At 35.0% G+C, this 12,671-nt stretch overlaps 1 pseudogene; it reads right to left on the bottom strand.

The window, feature by feature from the left end:
- Positions 1-9,058: 9,058 nt before the first annotated feature.
- On the bottom strand, positions 9,059-10,642 carry LOC147388063 (F-box/kelch-repeat protein At3g24760 pseudogene; annotated as a pseudogene).
- Between the last annotated feature and the right edge of the window lie 2,029 nt (positions 10,643-12,671).

The raw sequence follows: 12,671 nt of genomic DNA, 5'->3' as shown, positions 1-12,671 counted from the left end.
ATGTAAGCTTGGGTGAATACGTATTCGCTCGATGGAATGGAAATACCAATGAGATCAAAGAAGATGTTACAAAATGTATCGATGATGTCCTCACTGCATTTCAAGTTGCAGAGTTCATCAAAACAAATGTCATAAGTCAATACAAGGTACTTTTGAAATTAGTATCTGATAATGGGTCACACATCAAAGTCGAGGTCATCACCCTATGTTCAAAGTTTAAGATCCGACCTCACAAATCATTCCCATACCTTCCTCAGACTATGGAGCGGTTGAAATGGAATTGATATCCGATAATGGGTCATACTTCAAAGTCGAGGTTATCACTATGTGTTCAAAGTTCAAAATCTCACACCACAAATCATCTCCTTACCACCCTCAGACTAATGGAGCAGTCGAAGCAGCTAATAAGAATCTTAAGACTATCATCAGGAAAATGTGTCAATCACATCGAGATTGATCAGAAAAACTGCCATTTGCATTATGGGCATATCAAACTTCAATTCGGTCCTCTACTGGAGCTATTTCCTACTCCTTAGTGTATGGCATGGAAGCAATCTTACCAATTAAAATGGAAATTCCATCTCTCAGGGTCTTGTTGGAAAGTCAATTGTCAGAAGTAGATTGGGTTTGCCAACGGTATGAAGAATTGAATTTGATCGAAGAAAAATGACTAAGAGCTTTGTACCACGTGCAAGCTTATCAAAAAAGAATCGCCTGTGCGTTTGACAAAAAGATCAAGGCCCATCACTTACAAGTCAGGGACTTAGTACTCGAAGAGAATTGGGCACCTATCTTTGACGTTAAAGGGAAGTTCAAACCAAATTGCAGAGGTTCGTTCATCATCAAGGAAATATTACCAGGAAAAGCTGTCAGACTTCAAGATCATGATGGAATCGAATTATCATAACCAACCAACCTTGACCAAATCAAACGGTACTACATTTAAGGAGGCCATCTTTGGTCGAATCAATTTTCCTATTACCCAGTTCAATATATCCTTTTTTAACCCCTTTGCAGCCTTTTCAAAAAGAAAAAAATTATGCCTTTTTACTTCCCAACCTGATTACCTGACCTAAGGGAGGGAAGATTTCAAACTGTATTTTGGTCTGATCCCAAAATTCTGGGGTACGCAGGCAACCTGAGAAGTTACTTCAGGCCCGACCATATCAAAAAAAAAATCTATTTCCCCACACCAAAAAAATCCAAAAAAAAAATTCAAAAGAAAAAAGAAATATCTTCAAAATGGGGAAGAAAATTCAAAGCAAAATAAAAGAAATGCCACACAAGGGGCATACGAGTTTTTCAGCCTCAAAATCCTTTTTTTTTTTATACCCACTCCTAAGTTTACCTATAAAAGTCCTCCTAAGTACAGTGTGAAAAGTCAAGGAAGATAGCAAAGTATGATCAAACAACAATTTCATAAGGAAGAAAAGAAAAAAAAAAAAAAAAGGCCTGCTAGGTTGAAAACCCCAAAAGGGCGACTTAGGCAAAAATTAAGGCAAGCTCGCAAGGTTGAAAATCTGAAAGGACAACTTTGACAACAATCAAAGTAAAGAAAAAAGAAAGCTCGCTAGATTGAAAACCTTAAAAGGCAATCTAGGCAAAAGTTAGAGCAACAAGGTAAAACAGAAGAACAACTAAGAGCGGTCCGAACTGAAACATCAGAAGTCTGAATAATCAAGTTCAATACTTAGCTTAAACCAGGCATAGACTCAGAAGCCACAAGTATCTTGTTTACAATCGATCCGAAAATTTTTACTTCCTCAAGTGAACTAAGGGGGAGAAGGGTGAATTTTATGATGAGTCTCAAAAGGAAATATTTTATTTTCTTGAGCCTAACTCAAAATCTTTTATAAAATTAATCAAAATTAAAAATTGGATCTTTATTGCGCTTGTGGTAATCAAATATTTCAAACCTTCATACAAATGGGCATTTTCTTTTTCCTCTAAATATATAGTTTTCTCCTTATACTAGGGGCATTGTTTTGCATGATGTATTCAATTATCTCCAATGCCATGTTTATTGTCAAACTAAGGGCATTTTATTTTTGAGCAATGTTAATCCTAAAAGATAATGGGAACCCCAAACTTAAGGTTACTCTCTTGATAACAGTTTTTTAAAAAACCCTTGAGGTTAAAAAAAATAAAAATTCAGGTTTTAAATTCATAAAACTTTTGGATAAAACCTTGAGGTTCAATAAAAAATACTTTGGATCTCACATTTGACTGTACCCAGAGATTAACTAATAACTCATTTACCTAGAGTAGGAGATATGGCATTCTTTCGTTCCTAGATTCTTTTTTCAGATCCATTCATTTGATCATTCTCTTCCAGATTCATTATCTCCAGATTTATTCGTTCCCCGATTCATTTTAATTAGTCTTCTCCAAATTTATTCATTCCTCTGCCAATTTTTCTCAATTGTCGCCAAGGGTTAACTTGGATTTTGCTCTGCTGCCAAAGGTTATCTTGGATTTTGCTCAGTTGCCGCCAAGGGTTAACTTGGATTTTGCTCAATTGCCGCCAAGGGATATCTTGGATTTTGCTCAGTTTTCGCCAAGGGTTATCTTAGATTTTGCTCAATTGCCGTCAAGGTTTATCTTGGATTTTACTCAGTCGCCGCCAAGGGTTATCTTGGATTTTGCTCTGTTGTCGCCAAGGGTTATCTTGGATTTTTCTCAGTTACCGCCAAGGGTTAACTTGGATTTTGCTCAGTTGCCGCCAAAGCTCAGTTATCGCCAAGGGATATCTTGGATTTTGCTCAGTTGCCGCCAAGGGTTAACTTGGATTTTGCTCAGTTATCGCCAAGGGTTAACTTGGATTTTGCTTAGTTGTCGCTAAGGCTCAGTTGTCGCCAAGGGATATCTTGGATTTTGCTCAGTTGCCGCCAAGGGTTATTTTGGATTTTGCTCAGTTGCCACTCAGGGTTAACTTGGATTTTGCTCAGTTGCCGCCAAGGATTATCTTGGATTGTGCTCAGATGCCGCCAAGGGTTATCTTGGATTATGCTCAGTTGTCGCCAAGGGTTAACTTGGATTTTGCTCAGTTACCGCCAAGGGTTATCTTGGATTTTGCTCAGATGCCGCCAAGGGTTATCTTGGATTTTGGTTAGATGCTGTCAAGGGTTAACTTGAATTTTGCTCAGTTAATTATGTTCAGTTTATACTCAAATTATACTCAAATTATGCTCAATTATGCACAGTTTATGCTCAATCTATGCTCAGTTTATGCTCAGATTATACTCAGTTATGCTCAGTTTATGCTCAATCTATGCTCAGTTTATGCTCAGATTATGCTCAAATTATGCTCAGTTTATGCTTAATTTATATTCATTTTATGCTCAGATTTTACTCAGTTCCAACTTAAACTCTTTGAAATTTATCTTAGACTTTAAGTACACACACTTGCACAGTTGTTACATTAGTCAAGGAGAATTTTTCAAAATTCAAGGATCTGACACTATCAGTGAGAGTTCTCACTCGATGACCTGACAACCTTTTAGTTCGGGGAGAACTTTACCCTCAAGGATCCGAACACCCCAACGAACTACTAAATCAGGCTGCAAAATAAACTATCACTAGCTTTGGCATTCGAATATCGCACTATCTACCAAAATAGATTTGCTATCTAGTTTGCTTCAACCCTCTATCAAAGAGGGACATCTGTAGACACCCCATTTTTACACTCCCCGGATTAATCAACTCGTCAACCCGATCGCAACGGTTCCCAATGATGGATGATTATTCTAATGCTTTATTTTATTACTAGATATGTTTCAGAAATCCGGATGAGGTATCTCAAATTAACAAAACTGTAAAAACCAAGCTACGCTAGGAAAATATAACCCCAAAAGCTTATAATCATCATTTTTCAGATAAAAAGAAGTTTCACGATAAAAATCACTAAAAAATGACCAAATTATCAAAATAGCCCTAACCTTAAAATATCCTTAAAGCCTACATTACCCTTAGGAAAACCCTTTCGAATACATAAAACAACAAATCGAAATCAAATAAATCATTTCGCCAATTTTCACAGAATTTGACAAAATTACGAAAATGCCCTTCATAAAGTTCACGACCATTTCACACAAAAAATTTCATAAATGACACAAACCAATATTTCTATTGAATTCCTTACAAAAAATGATTCTAAAACATCCTAGAACATTAAAAACTGACTTAAAACGCGAAAAGTCCTCTCCTATGGTAAAAAGGTAATTTCATAATTTTTATAATTAAAAATTTTGAAATTAATAAATAAAATATTAAATAATTAAAGTGAAATATTAATAAAATTAATTTAAAATTTTAAACTAAAAAAATCGATCAATCAAGCTCTCAGGCAAAATTGTTGAGGGTTGCCAAGATATTTATTCAAGGACCCCTCCATTTGGGGGTCCAAAAAATTAAAGATATAATAGAGGGGGTTCTCCAAAAAATTAAAGTCAATCAAGCAAGACTAAAGTCAAGATATTAAAGTCAATCAAGTAAGACTAAAGTCAAAATTAAAGTCAATTAAGTAAGACTAAAGTCAAGATATTAAAGTCAATCATGTAAACTAGTCAAAATCTTAAAGTCAATCAAAGAATACCAAAAGTCAAAACCCTAATAGAGTTCTAATTAAATAATAACTCTATTAAATAAAATTCTAACTAAAATATAACTCTACCTAAAATAATTCTAATTAAAATACAACTCTACCTAAAACAATTCTTACTAAAATATAACTCTAACTAAAAGAATTCTAATTAAACACTAATTCTATCTAAACAAACCCTTAAAAAAATCTATAAATAGGGGTCCTCACATCCTATTTTCGTATCAAATAATAAACCCTAGAAAAAGTAGGTCAAAAAGCTTCCCTAACCTCCCATAAACCCTAAGTTTGAAGTCCTAACTCCTTACCTAACATCCATATCTCAATTTTAGCTCAAAAAACTCCTAAAAACTCATAAATAAATTTGAAGAATTCAGATCTAAAAAAAAGATACCTCAACTTGGAGATCAGAAATCAGATCCGGAGACAGAACGAAGTGAGGAATACTGTACAAGAAGTTGTTCTATCAGATCTGAGGAAAAAAAATCATTGCATTTGAAAAAGGTAAGTATTTTTGTTTTTTTATTGATTAGATATTTTTAACAATGTAGGTCTATTTGGGAATTAATAGAGACCGCCGTTTTCCAATCGGGGTTGGTGCCTAACACCTTCCAACTCCGTAACGTGATCCTCGGAATTAGTTTCTTATTTTTCGTAGATTAGTTTCTTTTACCTTTTAGAGTCAATGTTCGATTCCTAGACCGTAATAACTAGGTGGCAACTCCCAAACCTCAAAGGTCAAAAGCAGATCCGTGCACCCCGCGGATCGAGGGCACTTTCAGAACATCTCGCTGTATTTTCTTCTACCCTTTTTTCTTTTGGATCATCAAGGAGATTGCCCGTTGATTCTGAAATCTATTCTAAAATTTCCACTTTGCCTTTTATATTGTTGATATCATTGGCAAAGGCCTCCAAAATCTTATTGATCTCTATGAGCTCAGATTCTGAAGCCATCTCTGCTTGTTGACTTGATACTGTCACTCGTTCTAATCGATTGGACTTACGACTCCAACTAGGAGGTAGACGCTTGAGTTTAGGCACAATGATAATCCTATATGACCCCATCAAAGGTAGATTTAATCAATTTCAGTGTTACCCCCTTGATAACATTTTAAGAAATCATTTTATTGAAGTTTATGCACCAATCCATTAAATAATCCATTCACACAATGATTATTCAAAAGGAAAATAAATGTTTATTCAAAAGAAAAATAGTTTTATTGAAAATGATTGACAAAGAAACGTTCTCATTAAAACATCTTCCAACAAATTTAACTTAAGTTATTCTTTACACGGACGCTTGGCTTTATCTTGGTGGTCATCAGGATTGCTATTAGGCTTGATCCTTTTGGCTCTAATAATTAACTCTTTGAATTCTGCTGGTCTGTCTGGATACCCTAAGGTGCATTTGTTCCAAGTCTTCTCAATGAGATGCACTAACTTTTCAGTCAATGGCTCAGGATGAAAGAAATCTTTGGATTGAGGCAAAGAGAACTCTGTAAATACTTTGTACTGTTCTAGGATCAAATTAGGATGGTAAAAAGATGTTTCCTCTAGTTCAATTAGACGAACTTAATGGGATCCTTTGGTTTCTAAAATAGGGGAGTCAGTCATCCACCAAAGGCAACTCAAACTGATATGACGGGCAAGGCGAGAGTCTAACCATTTGCTCCAAGCCTTGACTGAGTTGTGACGCACTAACAGATTTCTTTTGGAAAAATGTTCTGGCCCATACTCGAGGTTTGAAGGAACATCTACAATTTTGAGACAATCACATAGACACATATAGAGTAAGTGGGGACTTCCTTTGAAACTTTCCTACTCACCATTTTTTATTGCATTTAGACCCGAAAAAGTTTCTACTAGGATGAGAGGTATAGGGTTGGCTTTCCTTGAGAGTTGAGAAGTTATATCTATGAAGGATCCAGGGATAGTTTGGCCATCACTTTTGGAGGTCTGCGTATATTGGGCTAGGATTCCTAAGCACAATCGATAGTCTTTAGTAGCTCGTCAGGCTTCTGATTTTACATTGACGGGATAACTGCGGGAGTGATACGGGCCCAGTAAAGGTATTAAGTCCAGTCTCCCGTTATTGACTAGGTCCTTGGCTTCTTTTTTCGAAATATTCAGTCCTGTGGCGAGATCACCAGAATATCCTGTCTTCAATGAGGGCCTGACTAGAAGTCCTGAAGTGAATATCCCCATACTGCCACAATAATCCTCATGAGTGGGGCACAAGTACATATGACCAATATGGAATATGTGAAGGAAGCGGTTCTAGCGCTTAGCCATAGCCCGTAAGAGGTTCTAGTCTATTTCAAACTCGTGGAAGTAAAGAGCACTCCTTAACATGAATCTCCCAAAATTGATCTTCTCTATAGGGCGCATCCCTATGATGGTTGTTTTGACTAACTGATCGATTGGGTTATTGCTGGCGGCTAACATCCTGGTTTGACACAAAAGGGTCATTTACTACACTTTCAAGGCCCATGTAAAATATTTATTCAAATAAATCAATTCGTAATTTCCTTTATTTGCTTTGTAAAACATCTTTTTTGAAAAATATTTTTCTTTTGGAAAATCTTGTTCTTATGGAAAACATTTTCTCGAAAATGTTTTTTCTGAAAAATATTTTTTTGGAAAAATATTTTTCTAGAGAATACTTCTTCTCGAAAACACTTATCCTGGAAAATACTTTCCTTTTGTAAACCATTTTTCTCCTTTGAACATGGGTTGAAACCCAAATTTAGAAAAAAATTTGATTTCCATTTTGATTTAAATGGGCTGGCCCATCATGATTGTTGAATCGAGATGGACTGGGTCATGATTGCCAAAAAAAATGAATTCTTTATTGGGTCGGTGCACCCATTTTAATCAAGTAAAACAAAACCTTAATCCTTGAGGACAACCAAACATTTTGATCTCATCATTCACATACATTCTGATCTCATTATTCACATACATTCAACATATATTCATCAATCACAAGGTCCCATTCAATAAACAACCCGGGAACACCCACGACAAGTTCAAGTCGTGACCTACAAGGGAGGTCACTAGATTCTAAGTTTACTACGTGCAATGCATTTTTATCTCACCACCCTTGCCCAAGTAAACCTATATACCTCTCGAGCGTACTCAATCAGATGGTACGTGGTGACTTAGTTTAATATACCGTATAGGTGATAATCTAAAATTTCAACTCACTTCTCTGAAGTCAAAAGCAGCCAATTTGATCCCCAGATCAGAGGTGGCACGCGATGCTTGAGCAAAGGCACTCTTAAATCACCTCTTTTCTAGAATAGACGTAGTCTACCCTCCTGGTACCGTAGTACATCGGATTAGGATCTTACTTAGGCGCTGGTTTTGACCAAGAAGTGCAATTGATGCACTTATATTATCCTTGATATACCTATGAGTATGAGTCAAGAGTTGTAGTTTTCATAAATGGTTTGGCATCCCACGAGGAGACTGACCACGTACTAGTACTACGTTGGCGAACGAGACATGTGATTGTGCTGCTTACAATAGGTCAAAGGCTCAGGTCGCTCCAGCCTGGGTGCATCGATATACCTTTCAGAGTCACCTGATCAGACGGTATTGATGCCCCAGTTTGATATACCCTAAGGTACGTGACTAGAGTTGTGGTTTTCATGAATGACGTCATATCTCCGAAGAGACCGGGACACGCACTAGTGCCACGTTGGCTTAGATTGGGACATGCAAGCATATAAAACAGTAAACGTGCATGTGGTGTGTGCAAAATAGGGTAGGGGGTGCCCGGGGCCATTTTCCAAATAAATGGGCCCATGGGCCTGATCATATCATCATACATTGGATTCCACAAAAATTTTAATCAAACCAATCACACCAACATTAGGATCAAAATAAGCAATTCCCACATATGTATCAATCAAGATCAACAATCAATGGGTACAACTCACAGACTAATAATCAGAATCAAGCACATCACTTGATTTTAAAAGACTTTTTTCTTTTATGGTCCAATCAAGGGTTATTTTGGGTAACCCAAAATAAATCGAGACTTTAATGAATATTGAATCGAGAATAGAAGTATAGTTGTTGAGATGGGGAGATGACATTTTTTTTTTAACAAATTGAAAAAAAAAAAAACAAACTTACTAATTAAAAAAAATTAAAAAACACAGCACAAAAAATTCTTTTGTCATACCAACTTGTTTGCAATCAAGTAAATAACTAGCAAATATTAAAAGGTGGTGGGTTGTAGGTAAAAATTGGTGTGACAATAGAGAAAACAAATTATTCTCTCTCTAACACCATTGCAACAGAGAAAGGGGCTGCCAAATTTTTTTTTTATGTTGCTGACCTTTTTAAAAAAAAAAAAAAAAAAAACTGAATTACATTTTATTAAACAAAACCAAAAAGACTTTTTTTTTAAAGCTAAATAATGTACATAAAATCATAAAACAAACTGACCTAAGGTTCATTACCTAGAGAAACTGTGGAACAAAAGCTGATGATCTTATGAAACCGATTCACAAGTCCAGGCAAATCAGGAACCTTTCCCCAACTACATTTTACTTCATCAATTTCACAAATGCAAGCTGGGTATATCATGTGATTCTCCTCATTGAAAACATAAGGTCAAATTTCCTCATCTTACACACACTTCAAGCAAATTTTTAGTCCTTGTCACTATCAAACAAGCTGTAGGCATAATTCCAATCTCACTAAACTCCATTGTTCGATCATCAATGTTCCATAGATTAAACAATGGTCCATGAGGACTGTTACATAGGCCAGCAAAAACAAACTGATCCTTACAAGCAATCAAGAATGAGAAGAGAATCCCTGAGGGTCTCGAGGTTTGAACCTTACTCCAAACTCAGAAATTGAAATCGAATGACCAAATGAAACACGAATAAATCCTGAAAATGCAGAATTTGCCTCTAAATAATGTTGTTGATAACCATTAAGATGAATTTCTCAATCTAAAATCTACAGGAATTTGTGGGCAAAGAACCCACGAATCAATTCGAGGATCATAAATTTCGACTGCTAATCAATCCTAGATATCAACCAATCCAAAATCTTACACCACCAACAATAATGACTCTAAAATAAACCAAATTTGTTTTTGAAAACACCGATGAGATTATTAGATCTAGAGAATTTTAGCGGAGAGGTCTATTGCCAAAATCATTTAAGAACAGAAGAGAAGTTGAATCTGAGGAGGCGATGAGGGAATCTTCATGGGAAGGATTAGAGAAGAGAGAGAGAGAGAGAGAAAAGTGGAGTACTGACCTCAGTACGTGAGACAAGTGGCGCCTGCGGCCTGAGTCAAAAAATCACTCTAAGAAGCGCAAGCTATGAAGGAATCTTGGACTGGTTATTTCGATCGAATTCTCGAGAAACTAAGTATCAAAAGCTTTTGAGATAGAGAGAGAGAGAGGTTGGAGAAACGTCCTCTTTATCTTGGTGTTTCCATTGGAGAAAAAGATAGGAAGAGAAATTTTCTCTTCTTACTAGCAGCATAACACCCTTTAATAGAAAATTGTTACTGTGTTGCTAACAGCACGCACTTTAGGCAATTTTTTTTTTTTTTAAATAAACCTTTTAAAAAAAATTACTTATTGATGTTGTTAAAAGAATGTCTCTTACGCAAAATTTTCCATTTAAAAAAAAAAAAAAAAAAAAAACCATCCAAGGATAGATCAACGCATGTATAAAAAAAACTTAAAAAAAAAAAAAAACAACAACAACGGCAATCTCCCTAAACGATCCCCAATTGAACCAAGCTTTAAAATTTTGCATTATTTAGGGTCACCCTAAACGACCCCCAATTGAACCAACCTTTAAAATTTTGCATTATTTAGGGTCACCCTAAACGACCCCCAATTGAACCAAAATAATACTTGATTGAACCATAAAAATAATACATCAAGATATTATGCTCAAAATCGAACCAAATGATGTTAATAGAGGGTAATACACACCCAAATAATAAAAATGGGTTAACAACCATTTTCCCCATATCATTACCTTCTTGACACCCTGCATTATTTAGGGTAATTCGGAATGACCCTTGAATGAACCATAAATAAGATATTCAACAGCCAAACCAATGATCAATAATTGAGCCAAAAGAATGATAAAAATAAATAAATAAATAAATAAAAAATAAAAATAAATAGATAAACCACTAAAAATAATAAAAAAGGACCTACTAGCAACGCTTCCCATACTTGGGGCTTTTCAAGTCTGATCCTCAATAGTCCCCAATGGAGTCGCCACTGAAAGCGCCGTCGATCCGCGGGATGCGTGGATCCGCTTTTGACCTTTGAGGTTTGGGAGTCGCCACCTAGTTATTGCGATCTAGGAACCAAATATCGACTCTAAACGGATAAAAACATCTAATCTACTTAAAAAATAACTATGTTCGGGGATCACAATACGGGGTTGGAAGGTATTAGGCACCAACCCCGCCCGACAAACGCCGATCTCTATTAATTCTCAAATATAATTACATTGCTAAAAAGACCTAATCAATAAAAAAAATTAAATATTTACCTTTACGAAGACAACGGTCTTGTTCCCTCAGATATGGTAGAATAGTTCTTCGTACAGTACTCCTCGCTTCGTTCTGTCACCAGATTCATTTTGGATCTCCAAAATAAAGTAGTTCCTTCTGAATTTTTTTAATTTTTATATAGATTTATGGGATGTTTTGGAATGGTTTCTAGGTGTTTTCTAAGCTAAAGTTGGGGTATGGATGTTAGGTAAGGAGTTAGGGCTTCAAAATCAATGTTTATGGGAGGCTAGGGAAGCTTTTTGACCTACTTTTTCTAGGATTTTTTTTTTAGATACGAAAATAGGTTGTAGGGACCCCTATTTATAGATTTTTTTTAGTGCTTGTTTTGATAGAATTAATGTTTAATTAGAATTGTTTTAGGTAAAGTTAGTGTTTAATTAGAATTATTTTAGGTAAAGTTATATTTTAATTAGAATTATTTTAAATAAAATTATAATTTAATTAGAATTATTTTAAATAGAGTTAATGTTTAATTAGAATTCTATTAGGATTTTGACTTTTAGTCTCTCTTGATTGACTTTAACATTTTGACTTGAGCCTTACTTGATTGGCTTCAATTTTGACTTTAGTCTTACTTGGTTGACTTTAAGATTGACTTTAGTCTTACTTGATTGACTTTAATTTTTTGACTTTAGTCTTACTTGATTGACTTTAAGATTGAATTTAGTCTTACTTGATTGACTTTAATTTTGACTTTAGTCTTACTTGATTAACTTTAACATTTTGACTTTAGTCTTACTTGATTAACTTTAAGATTGACTTTAGTCTTACTTGATTGACTTTAATTTTGATTTTAGTCTTGCTTGATTAATTAATTTTTTAATTATTAATTTCAGAATTTTTAATTATTAAAATTATAAAAGTACCGTTTTACCCTCGGAGATGACTTTTTGCATTTTAAGTCATTTTTTAATGTTCCAGGATGTTTTGAAATCGATTTTTTGTAAGGAATTTGATGAGATTATTGATTTGTAGCATTTATGAAATTTTTTGTGCTAAAAGGTCGTGAATTTTATGAGGGGTATTTTCGTAATTTTGTCGAATTTTGTGAAAATTGGCAAAATAGTTTATTTGGTTTCGATTTATTATTTTATGTATTTGAAAGGATTTTCGTAAGTGTAATGTAGGTTCTAGGGATGTTTTGAGGTTATGGGTATTTTGGTAATTTGGTGATTTTTATCGTACAACTTCTTTTTGTCCGAAAAATGATCATTTCTATGTTTTTGGAGTTATATTTTCCTAGCGTAGCGTGATTTCTACAGTTTTGTTTGGTTGAGATACCTTATCTGAATTCATAAAATATGTCTAGTAACATCGGAGCATTGGAGTAAACATCCATCATTGGGAATCGTTGCGATTAGGTTGAATCAGGCAAGTGCAAAAATGGGGTGTCTACACATCTCCTTCTCAACGAACCACAAACCAGTAACATCCCTCCACCTTTCCTTTCTCTTTTGCTTCTTTCCCAAAACTAACACCATCATCTCTTCTCTTATC

Source organism: Akebia trifoliata, chromosome 13, assembly GCF_017979445.1.
Source record: "Akebia trifoliata isolate Shusen 1 chromosome 13, ASM1797944v1, whole genome shotgun sequence".
Lineage (NCBI taxonomy): Eukaryota > Viridiplantae > Streptophyta > Magnoliopsida > Ranunculales > Lardizabalaceae > Akebia > Akebia trifoliata.
The sequence above is the reverse complement of the archived record's forward strand: the minus strand, read 5'-3'. Positions and strand labels throughout refer to the sequence as shown.